The sequence below is a fragment of the Lactuca virosa genome, chromosome 3 (assembly GCF_052849685.1).
Source record: "Lactuca virosa cultivar CGN04683 chromosome 3, Lactuca_virosa_CGN04683_v6, whole genome shotgun sequence".
Lineage (NCBI taxonomy): Eukaryota > Viridiplantae > Streptophyta > Magnoliopsida > Asterales > Asteraceae > Lactuca > Lactuca virosa.
In genome coordinates this window covers 431,622,460-431,641,156 of record NC_136428.1, presented here as the reverse complement: position 1 = coordinate 431,641,156, position 18,697 = coordinate 431,622,460, and positions in this window count along the sequence as shown.

The following is an 18,697-nucleotide window of genomic DNA, read 5'->3' as shown; positions in this document are numbered from 1 at the left end:
ATAGATGCTTTGCATAATTCTATAGACATGCTTGAAGCAGACATTCGGATGACTCAAAATATTCATCATCCATGGTCTAAAGCACCTGGTCTCGGAAGCGAGTTTCTGAAACCAATTGCTAGTCCCCTGAAGGAATTGCAAAATTTCACATTCATGGAGAGGTTCCGAACATCAAACACTCGGATACCCCTGTTTCTCCCTTGTCACCACTTCCGGAGACTACATACCATTTTGAGTCCTTAATTCCTGAGTTCAAACCAATTGTTGTCAAGTGTCCTGATTCCATGCCACTTCCGCCTCTGATAAACCTGTACCTGAATCGGACCACGAAATTTCATTACAGTCTTCCAAATTGCGTACATTATGTTCCTAGGAGTAATCATACAAACAACTGCGTATTTGAAGAAATTCCCTCCCTGACAAGTGAAACTAATACCTCTGAGTTTGTATGGACATCCTTAGATGATAAAGTTGAAAAATCAAGCTGTGTCTCCTCTGATTCTTGCGAATCTGATCCCTTGGTAGTTTCAAAAAAGAAATTGATTCCTATTACTCCTGAGTTTAGTAATCCATCCGTAGGACAAACTTCAAAATCCTAATCTAGGATAAAACCAATTTTGAATAGGAAGGATATTGTTGATCCCAAAGTAGAAGCTCGGAATGCATATAAGAAGGAAGTTAAGACAAGACAAAATTCCAGATTCATTGAAAACTCCAGACCAATTGTATCTCAGAATTCTCATGCATCAACTCATAGTTAAAACTCCTTTGCTCCCACTAAGATCCTCAAAAGACCTTCTGAATCTCCTAGTTGTATAGCACCCAAGAATGTAGACAATTCTACTCAGCCTAAATCTCGTATGAATGCCACAATAGTCCAAAACACTTCTCCTCGGACTATTTCATCAGTTTTTATTGCAAAATCTGATGGCACAAATTTTAAATTAAATCTCTCAAAAACCAATGTGTCACCCAACAAATCCATAAATCCAATGAAAACATCTTTTTCAAAATCTTGAAAGAAAAATCTTGTGTGGAAAGTCAAAACTCCCATTGATGAAACACCAATTCCGGAGGTTACAAATGTTACCAACACTCCGGAAGTCAAAGGTCCGAAGAAGACCGTTTGGAACCCTCAAGTCATTGAATATGACTACTGGATAGATGAAAAGACGTTAGCCTTCTGTCTGTTTCCAAAGAATTCGAAGAATACCACCCAGTAACACAAAGTTGTTCCTAAGTCACAATCAAAGTCCAAAGCTCGTACCTACGTCCCAAATTCTAATTCGGAGCCTAAAAACTCCATTACTCACTAACTTTGTTGGGGTACAAAGTTATTCATGGTTGACTTTGTAAATGTTTGACTTTTGTAAAACCCACTTGCATGTGGTGCATTTGCCTTTAGACCCATGTGTTAGTGAGAGTGAGAGAGAGACATGTAAACACCTCTATATAAGGTGGGTTCATACCACTTGTAGAGGTGTGCTTGAGAGATGTAAAAGTGAGTGTGTAAGTGTGTGTTATTTATGTAGTCTAGAGCTAGATCCTTTTTGTGTAGCACCATATACAATCAATACATCTCTTGAACACCCAAATCACCATGTTCATTGTGCAATCTTTAATTCCGCATGCCAAACCATGTTCTTTTGTCACAACAATTGGTATCAAAGCGAGTCTTCAAGATCAACGTGATTTTTGAAGAACGATTCTCGGTTTGGCAACATTTGTCACAATTGGAGAAATTTTGGTGAGTCTCTCTCTATGATCTCTCTTAATTTCATTGAATCGTGCGTTGCGTTTTTGATTTGTGTTCGTTTGACTCGTTAGATCAGATTTGTTTTTACCCCCTCGATGATCCAATAAAAATTTTGTTTAGATCAAGCCCAACCAAAAACAAAATCAAATTTTCGTTACTGTTCATTAAATCCAATATTCAAAGCCCAAAACAATTTCTGTTGCTTAACTGTTCATCGATTGTATTTTGAATCCAAAATAATGATCGGTTACTGTTCATTCAATAAAAATATTGAGCCCAAACATTAATCTTGAGTCGTTACTGATCGTATCGTGTAATTAGGTCCAATTACAACTGAGTAGTTTTTTTATCCTATGAACTACATTCGCTCATTCTCATTGTTCGATTCTTGAGTCGTTGTTCATGAATCGATCCCATTTGATTAACAGATTCATGAAAATCGACATCATTTCGTCGATTTCATCCTAGTCTAAATGTATTTGGAACTGATTTGATGTTTGACTTGAACTTGTTCTTGAGCTCTATTCCAGAATAAATGTTCTATGATCGGATATCTTAAATCAAAAAGGTCGATATATACTTGAATATGTTTTCGTGTTCGCTGTTTGATTTTCAATTCTTGACTGGTGTTTCTTGGATCGATTGAAAACGAAAGTGTTTGTTTAGGGTCAAAATCGAATTTGAAGTAATGTTCTTGTTCAATTTAACTGTTGATGATGTCGAATTTTAAGTAATTGAAATCGAAATCAAAGTTGGGATATTGCTATCGTATTCGATTTGATTTGAAAAATGGATGATGAACGACTCAAGAACAGATACGGATGGGTTAATTGAAGAGTCAAAACAAAAAGTCAAAATCTTTGTTCTTGGTTCAACTTGTACAAAAGCTTTATTGAGTTGTACAATTGGTTCATCATCATTTTGTTCTTCAGTTCCGATTTCACTTCATTGTTCCTAATAATCAATGATAAATTGAAATCAAGTTTTGATGGAAATCTGTTGGAATCGCTGTTGATTGTACCATTTGGAATCGAAATGTTGATGTTGGATTATGTCGATTTGGGCAAGGCAAAGTATTAAATTGGAAGTCTTGGATTCGTTGGTTCACAGCTTGAGAACAAAGCATTGTAAGTCGATAGTCGATTTTGGGAAGAAATCGTTAATGTCGATGTGTGTTAAAGAACGAAAATTTGATTTTCGGTTGAATGTACGAAGTGAGGAACTGTAAGGAACGAAGAACTGTAAGAACGATTTTGAAGAGTCGATGGGTCAAGGGAATCGATGATGTTAATGGGCACAAAATTGAAATTGAAAGAATTTGGGGTTAATAACTGGTGAATCAATTAACGAAAATGGGTGTTTGATTTCGTACGAAGCCTTGATGTTAACCTGTTGTTGAATGAAAGAAGTGTGTTGTTCTTTCAAACGAAAAACTGTAAGAACGAAGTTATGATTCAGAGGTTGGATGATTAAGAGGTTACTGTTCATTAAGAGGCTTCGTTATGCTCTAATTTCGTGTGAAAAATTCCATGTGTTTGGATGGATAATTTCGTACGAAGTGAACAATGGTTGGAAAAGTTTCGTTCATATGAACAACTGGATTCGTACGAATTGTGAAGATTTCGTATGGATTGGAAAGAAGAAAGAAATGTTTCGAAAATGGTTCTTGAAAATTCGCATGTTTGTCACATGACAATTTCGTATGAATGGCAAAATTTTCGTATGCTTTGTATGTTGAGAATTTTTTTTTGATTGGGGAAGATGAAGTTTCATACGAAGAGGAGAGAGAAAATTTTGGGTGAAGATGATTTTCGTACGAAGGGGAGAGAGAAGGAAAAAGTTTCGTGTGTTTGGGTTGCCTGATTTCGTGTGAATTGAGGAAAAATAAAGCAATGTTACGTAAATGGCCCCTGAAATTTCGTTAGTTTAACACCTTTCCAAATTTTCGTATGAAGAGGAGATGCTTTCGTACGAAGCGTTGCAAGTTTCCTATGTTTTTAAAGTCAAATGGAGAAAGTTTTGAAAAGAGTCTCTCAAGTTTCGAATGGTTGACAAATGGAAAAAGGCTTCGTATGAATGATCAACATTTCGTATGATTTGAACAAATGGCAAATTTTCGAATTCAGCCCCTGTACCTTCGAATATTTGTCACTTCAAAAATTAATTGAAGTTTCGAATGTTTGACACTTTTCACCCAAATTCGAAAATTTTTGGAGCTTCGTATGTTTGGGGTAACTCTTCGTATGTTTGGAACAAAAAGGGCAGAATTTTCGAAAATAGTCCATGAGGCTTCGAATGTTTGGCAGTTTGTACGCAAATTCGAAAAAGGACTGTTTTTGCTGAAAATTGAAGAAAATGCATTTCAAGCCTCTGCAGTTTGTGCAAATTGACGCTTTCTACCCAGTTTTGGAAAATGGGGAGAGTTTTGCATATTTGGCTGTTTTGGGCGCACCGGGTCACTGAAAAATTTTTGAGAAATTTTGTCAAAGGCGATCCGGGAACGAAGCTAAAAATTGAATATTTTTTTTGGGTTTTCCGGATTAAAGCGCAAAGTTTATGCCACATGTTAAGGGGGAGTTTTGACACGAAAAAATCCGAATAGAGCACGTTCTCTTTCCTTGAAGGTTTTATAATCAATTTTTGATTATAAAAAGGGGGAGAAATTTATATGGAAGTTCGAACTTGAATTTTTCATATTACGCGGATTTGATGACCGAAGTGATCTTGAATTTTTGAAGCTTAGAAATGATGCAATTGGAAGTTCGAAAATGATTTATTTTCGAAATGGGTTTGGTTTTATTGAAGATTTTTGGGGTGTGCTTTTGTGCTCAACTTTTGGTGATCAATTTGGAGTTTGAGAAGCTCGTGATCATTCGTTGATGCTCGGTTTGTATGGTCTCACATCCCAGAGCCCAAATTGAAGAATCATGGAAGAATTAAAGATTGAAGTTCGTTTCGACATGTGTCATCTTTGAGGCTCGAACCATGTAGTTGCTCGATTTTGGAAGATTTGAAGTGGGTCATTCATTCCTAACTTTGAGGGGGAGATTGTTGGGGTACAAAGTTATTCATGATTGACTTTGTAAATGTTTGACTTTTGTAAAACCCACTTGCATGTGGTGCATTAGCCTTTAGACCCATGTGTTAGTGAGAGTGACAGAGAGACATGTAAACACCTCTATATAAAGTGGGTTCATACCACTTGTAGAGGTGTGCTTGAGAGATGTAAAAGTAAGTGTGTAAGTGTGTGTTATTTATGTAGTCTAGATCTAGATCCTTTTTGTGTAACACCATATACAATCAATACATCTCTTGAACACCCAAATTACCATGTTCATTGTGCAATATTTAATTCCGCATGCCAAACCATGTTCTTATGTCACTACAAACTTTGCAGGCACTTTGTGCTTCGGAGCAAGAAACAATATGGTATATTGATAGTGCTTGCTCCATGCACATAACGGAGTAGAAAGATTTTCTGCGAGACCTAAAGCTTTCTCCAAACGCTGGTTACGTGACATATGGCAACAAATCCAACTCCTAAATTCGTGGTTATTGAATTCTCACCAATGGAAACTTCTCTATCTCAAATGTGGCTTATGTAGCTGATCTGAAACATAGTTTGATAAGTGTTGCTCAGCTCACTAATTCAAATCGTCGTGTGGAATTTTGCAAAAAGTACTGCTATGTAATGACTGAAGACCGGAAAGAGTGCTTAATCAAGTCGCTTCGCAACAAGAACATGTACCCGCTCGACATCAACATGATTATTGGCAAACCGCAACTCTGCCTTCTCACCAAAGCTGTTCCTGACTTCGGCTGGTTATGGCACCAAAGGCTCGCTCATCTAAACTTTCGGTACATGAATGATCCCATATCAGGCGAAATGGTGAGAGGTATACCTCTTCTCAAATTCGAAAATGATCATTTGTGTGATGCTTGTGAGTGTGGTAAGCAATCGAAGAAGGGTCATCCTCTTATCATCAAAAAATCCATTTCGGAACCATTGGAGCTTCTACACATTGATCTTTGTGGACCATCCACGATTGAAACTCTTCATCATAAGAAATACATTCTTGTGATTGTTGATGATTTTACAATGTTCACCTGGGTATTATTTCTAAGGCTGAAATGCGAAACAGCCTCAGAGCTCATCAATTTCATCAAAGGCATAGAAGTTCTTATCAAACTCCCAGTTAGGAGAATCCGAAGTGATAATGGATCGGAATTCACTAATTCCACCATTGAGAAATTTCTCACAGAAAAAGGAATTGACCACAACTTCTCAACTCCTTACACTCCACAACAAAATGGTGTAGTCGGAAGACGCAATAGAACTCTCGTTGAAGCTGATCGATCCCTGCTAAACTTTGCAAATCTACCACTCTATCTTTGGGCTGAAGCCGTATCCAGTGCCTGCTTCACTCAAAATCGGAGTATCATCAATCGACGCCTCAACATGACACCGTACGAAGCAATGAATGGTCGGAAGCCAACAATATCATTTTTGCATGTTTTCGGATGCAGGTGCTTCATCAAGAACAACCGTGATCAGCTTACCAAGTTCCAACCCAAAGCTGATGAAGCCATCTTCCTTGGGTACTCCTCAAAATCGAAAGCTTACAGAGTTCTTAACCGGAGAACTCGTGTTCTGGAAGAAAGCTTTGACATTACTTTCGATGACAACTTCGTTTGGAATTCTGGCCCAACTCACATCTTGGAGTCCGATGCTCCTCCGCCAGGATGTCCGAATCCCCAAACAATTCTTGAAGTTGATTTTGAAACTCTCTTTGGTCCTTCAGAAACCGCTCTTGATTCGTAATCTCGATCAAGACCAACTCTCATTCCAATCCCTACTTCGGAAGCTCTAGTCTCACATAATGTCTCCGGTCCGATCCCAAGTCTCCCTCCATTTGATTCCGAACCATTTCAACCTTCTCAGGTTGAGGGGGAGAATGCTCATCCCTCTCTTGTATCACATGTGGATGGCTTCCAAGATGCAGCTGCTGATTTTGATGATTCCAATCCTCTCAACATTGATGAAACTGAAAACTTCTTTGAGTCCCTTATGATGATGATGTCAATCTCTCTGGTTCAGAAGTTCAGGGAGAGCATCATCCACACATTCAAGCCATTCAGGGGGAGCAAATCAATTCCACTGTTGATATCGGATCGACGGCTGCACAAGAACTCCTACGATTACATGTTTGGACAAAGGATCATCCTCCGAACCAAGTAATCGGTAACCCCAATGCTGGTGTACACACTCGTTCTGCTACAAGTATCCAAAATGAATGCCATTTTTCAACATTTATATCCATGGTTGAACCCAAATCCATTAAGGACGCATTGGAGCATGCTGACTGGATTACAGCCATGCAAGAAGAACTGCCAAAATTTGACCGAAATGAAGTTTGGACTCTCGTGCCTCCTCCTCAGAATCATCCCATTGTCGGTACGAGACGGGTATTTCGCAACAAGCTAGATGACGCATGAGTTATTATTCGAAATAAAGCAAGATTGGTTGCAAAAGGATTTACACCGATCGAAGGGCTCGACTACGATGAGACCTTTTCTCCTGTTGCACGTCTTGAAGCTATCAGAATCTTTCTTTCTTATGCTACTCATAAAAGCTTAAAAGTTTACCAAATGGATGTTAAGAGTGCCTTTCTTAACGGTGAACTTGACACTGAAGTGTACCTTCAACAACCCCCCGGTTTTGTTAATCTCTCTTTTTAGAACTACTGTTACAAACTCCGGAAGGCTGTCTACGGACTCAAGCAGGCTCCACAGGCATGGTACGAGACCCTCACTAATTTTGTCAAATGCTCTGGTTTTCAAAGAAGAATTTTAGATCCCACTCTATTCCGAAGATCAAATGGAAAGCATCTCATGCTAGTACAAATTTATGTGGACGACATCATTTTTGGATCTACGGATTCATCTATGGTTGCTGATTTTGCCAATCTAATGATCAATCGATTCCAAATGAGCATGCTAGACTAACAGAGGAATCTTCATTCACCAAGATAAGTACATTTCAGAACTCCTCAAGAAATACTCAATGGACACCTATGCCTCAGCCAAGGTACCAATGGGCTTCGGACACAAGATCTTTGCCGACCTTTCAGGTGTTTCAGTTGATGAAAAGAAATACCGCGGAATGATTGGATCCCTACTCTATCTCACAGCAAGTCCCCCGGATATCATGTTTTCAACATGTTTGTGTGCCAGATTTCAAGTCAACCCAAATATGTCTCATCTCTTGGCTGTGAAACAAATCTTTCGATACCTTAAAGGCATAAAGAGTCTCGGAATCTGGTACCCAGCAAATGAAAGCTTCATTCTTCAAGCATATTCAGATTCGAACTATGGTGGCCTTTAACTTGATAGAAAAAGCACTTCAGGTGGCTATCAATTCTTAGGTGGTCGTTTGGTCAGTTGCTCATCCAAGAAACAGAACTGTATTGCACTCTCTACAGCCGAAGCCGAATACATAGCTGCTGCCAGCTGTACATCTCAGGTTCTGTGGATGAAATATCAACTCTTGGACTATGGTTACCGCTTTCAACGTATTCCTATCTATTGTGATTCTCAAAGTGCCATTGCAATCTCCCACACTCCAATTCAGCACTCAATGACTAAGCACATCGATATAAGGTACCACTTCATAAAAGATCATGTTCTAAACGGTAACATTCAACTCATTTTTGTTCCATCTGACGATGAGATTGTTGATGTCTTTACTAAGGCATTAGACGAAACCAAATTCAATGGTTTTCTGAACAAGATCGGTATGATGATACCAGATCCTCAGTTCTTTGAAGAGACTTGTTCTCTTGGATAGAAGTATTTGAAAGAAATCTAGTTCGATTTCCAAATCTTTTCATCTCGGAACTACCTTCTCTCGGAATACATAGGATCATTTTACTTGTCTTTATTTCTGACCATCACTTGAGTTTTAACCTGTAGAGTTCATCGTGATTTATTGTTATTCTAAGTCCAAATTGTCATTGTGTTCGGATTTTTATCTCAGAATATACTTCATAATGGCATCCCGAAATTTCACTCCGGAAAGGTATTGCATCCTGCACTTCGGAACTTCAAAATTACTCCGGAGGTTTTCTAAAACCTCACTCCGGAATGCTTTCTAAAGCATGTTCCGCAAAGTTTTTCAATTTCACTCCGGAAACTCTTGAAAATCACTATTCCGGAATCACTGCTCCGAAATCACCAACTGAAGTTTTGTTCCGGAATCACAAACCTTTTCCTAAAATGCACTAAATTTTTGACTCCGGAGTCGAAACTCTCTCCGGATTATTTATCTTTCCGGACCTCTTTTCAAATTCAGCATGTTCCGGAGTACAACTCTTTACCCTTCGGATCATACACTGTCCGGAATACCTCATCCGGAATTCCAAAGGATAATAAGGTGAAACATTTTTTCTCAACAGTAACTTCCTAGGAAGATCCTTATCCTATCATCCTCAATTCTCGTGACACGATTGCACGCCCCCATAAAAATAGCCATCGAATCGCCGGTTGGGTTTTCCATATTTAGCCATAAACAAACCTCACTTTTCATCTCCCAGGTCAACTCAGCCCCCTAAACCTCTTTATCATTTAGTGCGACCCGTTTCCTGTTTGGATCCTCATCATTACCATATAAATGCGACCACTTCCCTTACCTATAAATACCAATCAAAACCCCCTTTTACCTCTTTACGCGCCCAATACTCCCAAAACCCTTAATTTCTCTCTGATTTCTTCGTGTTCTTCAAGCACTCATCTCCTGCAACAATGGCGTCTCCACAGAAACCCACTCAAACTGCCTCAACCACAAAGAAATCCATTGCAAGAAAGAAATCTACCAAAGGTTCTAAGGGTTCATCATCATCTGCCGATCCAGAACCGTTTCTAAGAGACACCACTCAACTCTTTTCCGTAAATCCCATGGATTACGATGAATCCATCAGGGTCCTGATAGAGTTTATCGCAAATCACCCTATCTCCATTCCACTCACTAAAATCCCTAAACCTCCACTACCACTTCATCATTTTCATCGTGCTTTTACCAATATCAGACTCAAAGACGATGCACTGGAGACTACAATCATCGGTGACAGAATCGTTCCAATCGATAAATCAACCTTCCTTAAGGCGATCGGTGTGAAAGAAAACCCAAGGGGTTTTGAGGTCCAAGAACCAACGACTGAAGAGTTCCAGACGTTTCTGTCCTACATCGGGTATAATCAAGATTATAGGGCTAGAGATTTCAAGAAATTTTCCATCTCCGGACACTGGACAGTGCTAATGCACTTCATCATCAGAGGAATGTCCGGAAAGCATGGAGGAACTGATACGCTAAGCAAAGACTGGCTCAACGTCGTCTACAACATCTACTCCAGACGGGACAATGCAGTGGATCTTCCGGAAGTTCTATGGCAAGATTTTTGCAAATTTGTCATCAAAAGAAAGGAGAACGAAATTTCGAGCCCTAGGTTCTGGGCACAGACGCTCCAATAAATCTTCCAAGAACTTCATGAACCACTTCCGGTTACAACCATTCCTCCGGAGGTATGTGTTTCCTTGAAAGTTGTTAAGGCCTATAGGATTCGGGACCAATCCGCTTTTGGTCCGGTTCGATGACTTCCGGACCACATTTTGGCCTTAATCCCTTCTGATTCCGTTTATCTAAAACAACACTTGGAGACTTCGGTTGCGTTCGACCCAACACAACCTGTCCAGTCTCAGTTGAGCCCATCTCGGAAGAGGCCAATCCTACCACGTCCGGACCTGAGGTTAAGAAACCTGCCAAACGAAAGGGTTCTCCCTCCAAGTCAAAGCCTAAAAAAGAACCAAAGTCAACTCTTCCTCTCCAAAGGAAGATGCTCATGACATTACGGCTGACTCTGGCCGTCCGAACACCCCCTTTCCACTCATCTGAGGTACCCCTCAATGTTTGAAGATCACCTTCACACACTCACGGGGAGTATTTACATAATCCACCCTCACCTTCCCAAAAAGGTGATGCCGATGTTGACCATAGTTCCTTGTAGCCCCCTGGAACGCACCCACGAGTCACATTTGATATCCCTTTCGATTCTCACATGAGCACACACTCCGGAACCCCTGTTTCGGACCCTAAGCTTTCCGGAGATGAAGCAGTCTCTCCGACTCCGGAAGCCTCAACTGGTCTGATACCCGGAAGGCGTACAAGACGACCAGGTGCTAATCATCCCCAATAGGAAGATTTTATTAACAGGGCCGCATCCAAACGTCCGTATCTCACCAGAGCTCAAGTGGAATCCACTCTTATCTCCATGAGGAACAGGGCCATCCAAAGCAATATGCCTTATGTTCCTCCCACAGACGCCGATGCAGTCAACAAACTCACTTCCGAACTACCACCTGTTTCCACTCACCAATACGTCTTCTAATCCAATCCGGATGAAGAGCGCTCCAAAGAAGTCATGTTGGATGATGAATCAAAAACTATTTCGGACACAAATTTCATGACTACAACCCATTTTCAATCAAAGACATCCGTACCCAAGTCTGCCTATGACTTCGAATCCTCCTCATCAACCACTCTGGATGATGAACTCAACTCCAAAATACATGAATACGATGATGCAACCAAGCCGGGTCCATCCACAAATATTTCTTCATGCCAAGCTCCTCCGCAACACTCAAATTCTGATTCGGAATCATCAGATTGTGACTATATTGACCCCTTCGCTCTTCTCGAGATTCAGACCAATGTCTCCGACACTATGAAAAAAGTGTCATCCATTTGAACATCCGTAACAGAACTCAACACGAAGATGGATCAAAAAGTCTCCGGACTTGATTCCAAACTTGATTCCATTCTTCAGTCTCTATCCCAGCAGTCCGGACCATCTGTTGCTGAAAGAGAAGCTCAACTCGATCAATTAATCTGTCTCCGACTCAAGAACTCCCTGGAGGAAGTTGAAGCCAAGTATGATGCCTCTCGTCGAACACTACCTGGACACTATCACCTCCATGCTCAAAGTCCATGATGACTTGGTGTCTGCTACCAATGATCTCATTAAGCAGACCCATTTGCGTCATGAGAAACAAATCCAGAGACTAGAGAAGGAGATAAAGAAGAAGGACGAGATGAATCTCATCATCCAACAACTCCTCATCAAACTTATTCGATCCACTTGGAACCTTGTTGATGTTCCAAATCGGAAGTTTGATGAGATGTTAGCCATCCTGGGGCATTTGTTCGATCACCTGGCTGCTCAAGCACCTACATCTGTGGCCTATGATAATCTCACCAAACAACTCAACACTAGTCTCCAAAAAGTGTTTGAGAAGTTTGATGATGCACATGAGTCTTTAAATCTTGCACTGGTCCGGAGGTTTCCCGATGCAAGAGGGGGAGAAGGCCCAAGCCAACCTTGGAAACCCGCCACAGAATTTACACTCCGAGAAGAAGACGTAAATTCCGAAGATGAAGTTTAATTCGTCTCCAGAATGCGAGGATACTTCTCTGAAGAAGAAGGAAGTGAAGATGAAGATAAATATGTTCTGGATAAAGCTCCTAAGGGAGTTCTTGGTCTTCAAGCTCCTAAGTTGACTCTTCCGAAGGAAATGACAAAAGAGCAAAGGAGAATCTAGTCCGCTGTTTCCTGGCCATCCTCTCTTCCTAATGCTCTCCGGATTGGCATTCAAATGGCTAAAGCAAAATCCTTCTTAACCGCTCAAGCCTCCCGAGCCACTCCTTCCATGCAGCCCCCCCATTCCAGACCCAAAGATTGCTCCAATCGACCAGAGCTCTCCTCTCCGGATCCCTGATGAAATTCTGGAAGAAACTCTTCCAAATCCCACTCTGGAATTTGAGATCAATGAAAACATAAAGCTTGTTATATCTGCTCTACAGAGAGACAAAGGGAAGAAACCTATAACTGCCGAGCAACAAGCCTTTCATTCCGGACCTCCTCAAAAGCAAATTCATGGATGGTCTCAGGAACAAATCAACAAGGCATTAGAGGATAGCATTCGAATCCAAGATCTAAAGGATAATCCTGAACCGATGTGTGGCATTTCTCCTCTTTTCCGTGAAGGCATTCTCCACGCTCAAGAAATTGTTCCGTGCATATACTACGACATTCCTACCAACGACTCCGAACAACTGGATCTTCCTCTCTCTCCCTACAGCAAATTCTACACCAAATTTGCTCCTCTTCACCCATTGGATGATCCAGAGGTGATTATCCGAACTGAGCGAGAGAGACTTAAAATTTTCTACTCTAAGCACGCACAACCTCTCAAGGAAGTGTGGTCGAGGAAGAGAATTACCCAAGTTGAGGGTTTCAGAAGATAAATTTTGGTGAAATTTGATCTCAACTGTCCTCTATTTCGGTTTCACATCCTCCGAAACAAGCCAACACCATGGACTGTTACTGATGCTGACTTTCCCTCCATGAATCCGAATGACATCCTTACCTTAGCTGCCTACCTCAGGGTAAATCAAAAGGATGACATCTGTATGGGAGCTTACCATGCTACTCTGAGCTTCCTGAAGGATTGTGTTGCGGAAATTTGCCGACGTGATTATGAGCTTGCACACCTTTACGGAACTGAAAAATTTGTTGCCAAAATTTACTTTGTTCTTCTGGAAGATGAAGTTCTTGCAGATGGTCCTATTGAAGAACCGGTTCTAGGGTTTTTCAACACAACTAGAAAGACAAACAAGAAGGACTGTTTCCGAGTCCTTGACAAACATATAGTTCCGACCAAAGCTCTGAAAAAGTTCATATCATGGGCGTCCAAGTTTGATGCTCCGGAACAGGTCAAGGCAACGTTTGTAAGTCAGTTGGCGTGGTACATTGAAGTCCGAGAGAGGTTGTTCAGAGCCTACACCTTCATCAAGGAAGAAATGAACCAAGTTTACTGGAGTGCTAAGTTCACTTAGGGGGAGATTGTTGGAACCTGAAAGTGAACCTCTAGCAATCCTAAGTACTCATTCCGAAGTGTGTATGTTCCGAAGTGGAGAGTGGTCTGGAATCTGTCTGGACCAGGAAAGAAGAAAATAAGAAGATGAAGGCATTCCGGAATGACTCTCATGTCCGGAATGGATGCTGATCCGGAGCAACTCTATTTTGTCTTAGTACATTTATTATATTTGTCTTTGTATTGATGTAACGTCTCATAGGACTTAGTCTTTTGTTGTATTTAGACAATTAGAATGTCAGAAACATTTCTATTGTGCAGTCCTATGTAATCACTCTAGTTAATTCACTGTAACCTTCACTCCTATTTATAGGAGCATTCAATACAAGTCAATATCGGATCTTTCATTCAACTTTGGCACTTTACTAAGTTATTTCAAACTTCTTTCAAACATTCTTCTTGTTCTTCATTTATTGACTTTACCTTGATCATTTATTTTGATTGTTCATTAAATGACTTGATAATTTGCTGAATCTATTATCTAAGACTTGACGGGTCTTTCCAGGCTTGACTTGAACATTTATTAGCAAGCAAACATTGATCTTAAGCATTCACTCAAGGTCTGAGTTTTCAAACCTTGTCCCTGCGCATTAGATCGATCTTGTTCTCACAATTGTCTCATATAATTTTTGTAGGGATCCCGAACCTGGTCAAATATTGAGGTTAATAAATGAGACTACCTCTTTGTCTCTTACCTGGACGAAAGCTTTGACTTCTATCCATTTTGAGAAATAGTCAGTCATCACTAGCATGAAGACCTTTCCTCTAGGAGCTACCAACAATTTTCCCACTATATCCATCCCCCACTTCATGAATGGCCAAGGGGAGATGATAGGATGTAGAGGTTCTGTTGGATGATGTAGGATGTTGTTATGTCTTTGACAAGCATCACATTTTTGAGCATGAAGGAAGGAGCCTTTCTTCATGGTTAACCAGTAGTATCTTGTCCTCAACACTGTCTAGCATAAGGATATGCCCCCAATGTGGTTGCTGCAGTCTCCCTCATGTATATCCTTTAGAACTTCTGCAGCTTCATGATCTTCTAAGCATCTAAGGTATGGATCTGCCATAGATTTTTTATATAATTTACCTTGGATTATAACAAACCTTGAGACCCTTGTTGTTAAAGCTCTGTTGTTTTTTTCCTCTTTTGGGATCATGCCATTCTGGAGGTATTCCATAATAGGTTGGATGCAGGATCTTGAGGTTAGGTAAGGATCCTTGGTGTTAGGATCCTTATAAGGAAGTTGAGGATTGGGGTGTTCGATAGTAGTGATGTTGGTAGTTTCCTCGTGATCGTTGGGATCCTTTAGTCTTTTGACAGGATCCTCGACCGATAGGATTAACACGGGATTATCGAGATCCTGGTTTTAGGCAGGATCGTAAGAGAAGATCCTAGGTTGGCTAAAGTACTTGCTTCAACATTGTCTTCTCTAGGGACTTGGTTTAGGCTAAATGTTTCGAATTTTGAGGCTAAGTTTTTGAGGATCTGGAGATATAGTGTCAGTCTTTCTCCTTTTACTGCATATGATCCATTAAAATGGTTAGTCAATAATAAAGAATCGATGAATACCTGAAGATCCTTAATTCGAAGATCCTTGGCTAATTGTAATCCCATGATTATGTTGGGTTTTGAGCACTATAACACTCCTATGGTGCACATGCCACCCTAAATTCTTTGGATCTATGTTTTCTCTAAGTATACATGCATTATCATTTTTCCAAATCATTGTCGTAACTAGCATACTTTTGAACAATTGAATGATACAACTGGTTAGATGATTTACCTCTTAGAAGGACTAGTAGTTCTTGACCTTTGAAAGCTTGAGCACCTCAAGTGTGATGCCTCTAATGGTTCACAAACACCAATATCCAAAAGGATGACTTAAGAGAATAAGCTACTTATCTCAAAGAGAAGGTGCAACCGATTTTGGTCCATGGGGGGTTCTATTTATAGTGTTGCACATGCTAGGGTTACACATTGTAAACCCTAATGACCCACGACTTTCCACATTCTCATGCTCCATGGGTTTAACTTCCATGGACTATCCACGGATTAACTTATTGGTTTAACCCATAATCATGGATCATTAGCCCACACTACAAGAATTATTGATTTACATAATTAATCCCGATATATTTAATTAGTCTCTCTTGACCACAAAATTAATTCCAAATTTATTCTTGATCAAGACTAATTAAATAATTTCATATTAATATATTATACTCGTAAGATATTAATAAACCATAAATAACCTTATTCTCAAAATTCATCCTATCAAATTGCACTGGTGAAGGAAACCCAAAAGGACCATGCTACAATCGGGTAAAGTACATACCGATTATAGTTTTGGGCTTAGACACCAAATCCAACAGATTAGTGCCTCGTATTCTGCTTCATTGTTGGTTCCATTGAACTCACAACTGATTTCTTGGGGTAGGATGTCCCCCTGTGGCGATTTTAGTATGATCACTAGACCAGTTCCTTTTTGGTTTGATGCTCCATATGTAAATAGTGTCCATCTTCCTGTCTTTTCTTCTTTTAGAAGTTGTTTGACTTCTACTTCTAGTTCAGTTTATAGATCATCACTAAAGTCATCTATCAGGTCTGCCAATGCTTGGGACTTTATAGTGGATCTTGGCTCATACTTTATGTCGTATGTGCTTAATTTCACGGACCACTTTTCCATCGTTCCTGACATTTATGGTTTTCTCATAACATTCTTAACGGGATAATTAGTTCTTACGTTTATAGGATGTGTTTCAAAATAGTGTCTTAATTTAGTAGAAGCAGTTATCAATGCGAGTATTACTTTTTCAAGGTGGGATTATATAGTCTTAGGATCCAAGAGACTTTTACTTACATAGTATATGGGATGTTGGTCCCTGTTAAGATCCTTAGCCAAGACTGCACTCACCGTGTTTGAGGATACTGAAAGGTAGAGAAGAAGTGGTTCCCCATCTAATGGTTTTACCAATAGGGGTGCTGAACTTAAATATTTTTTAAGTTCTTGGAATGCATCTTCATGTTCCTTGGTCCAGTCAAACCTTTTGCTCTTCTTCAAGATGTTGTAGAAAGGCTTGCATATTTCTGAGGATCTTGAGATAAACCTGTTTAGGTCTGCCACCCTTCATGTTAGTCTTTGAACATCTTTTGTCGAGGATGGTGATCTTAGATCAAGGATGGCCATGATTTGCTCCGGGCTTGCTTCAATTCCTCTTTTAGTCACCATGTATCCAAGGAACTTGCCTGATCTCATTCCAAAGTGACATTTGGAGGGGTTTAGCTTCATGTTATATTCATCCAATACGTCGAAGGCTTCCTCGAGATCCTTGAGGTGATATTCTGCTTTCATAGACTTGACCACCATATCATCGATGTAGACTTCCATGGTGTCCTCTAATTTCTCTTTGAACATCTTGTTCATTATCCTTTGGTATGTTGCACTTGCATTTTTAAGACCAAATGGCATGGCCGTATAACAATAGATACATTTTGGAGTTATGAATGTCGTATCCTTTTGGTCAGATGGTTCCATCTGGAACTGTTCGAAATTGTGGATGCATCCATGAATATTTAATAATTCATGACTTACTATCGTGTCTATCATGGAGTGTATATGTGGTAGAGGGAAAGGATCCTTGGGACAAGCCTTGTTAAGATCCGTGTAATCTACCAACATCTCCACTTACCATTCTTCTTTTGTACCACGACTACATTAACTAGCCACCTTAGGAATTTCACCTCTTTGATCATTCCTGTTTTAAGAAGCTTTTCTACTTCTTCTTGTATAACTTGGTTTCTCTCTGGTTCAGGCTTCCTTCTCTTTTGGTTTATTGGTCTGAAATATGGATCAATGTTAAGTTTATGGGTTATTATATTTTTGTCTATACATGTCATCTCCTCATGCTTCCATGCAAATGTATTTCTTCTAGCTTTGAGGAACTTTATTAGATCATGTTCGATTTGTTCAGGCATTGAGGATCCTCTGGGAATTTTGGCTTCACGATCCTCAAGGTTCAGGGGCACATCTTTTACATGTTGTTCTCTTGTTTCCATCATGTCTTGTTCCCCGTGCTTTAATTGCTATTCATTTCATGGTGTCATCGAGGATGTAATCGAAGTCTTGTAGCATTCTTTGTGTAACAACCCATTATTTCAGGTCAATATAATGTCTAAAAGTCGAGTATTGTAATCTTTTTGGTGAAGTAATGAGAATATCATTGAAAATGAAATGTTCAAAACGCTCCGTTTTAGTACCTTACATGATAGATATCGTGATAATGTTTCCAAAAATATAAAGAACACTAAAATCCGAGTTATAACGAAGGAGTTATGACCAACCTAATATTCGTAAGACAACCGGTAGTGCGCTGTTAAGCATAAAACGAGAAATTTCAATAAAATACTTTTTAGCCTTAGGTATCTAAATAAAAGTCATAGATATCCCAAAACCGTGATCATACGTAAAAAGAACGCCCAAATCTGACTTCGTATGAGGAAGTTATGATTTTTGGAAGTTCCTGACCTAGCAGTAGACAACTAAAAACTCGAAATAGAGATCGAGCGGTCTTTAGCCGACACAACCTAAACGAAAGTTGAAGACCCTGACAATAGGAGTACAACAGTAAAACGTCTGACGAAAATGGACATCAGATAAAAAAGTTACGGAATTTAAACGGACTTTTCCAGGTCCGGCCTGTTAAAAATAATATAATAAAAATAAATTCAAAATTAGCCGACGGAGTCTAAATGAGAGTTGTAGAGTGTAGTCTCACCTACGTGTGGATATGAAGAATGTCGAAAACGGAGTTTGTATGAGAGAGATATGAATTTTAGAAGTTTATTAAATAATTAAACATTAAATTTAAATCTAAATTCCTGGTATTATCCGAAGGAGGAGGAGTCACCAGGCTTAGCCGGATTACGCCCAGCGTACCCTCGTACGCCCAGCG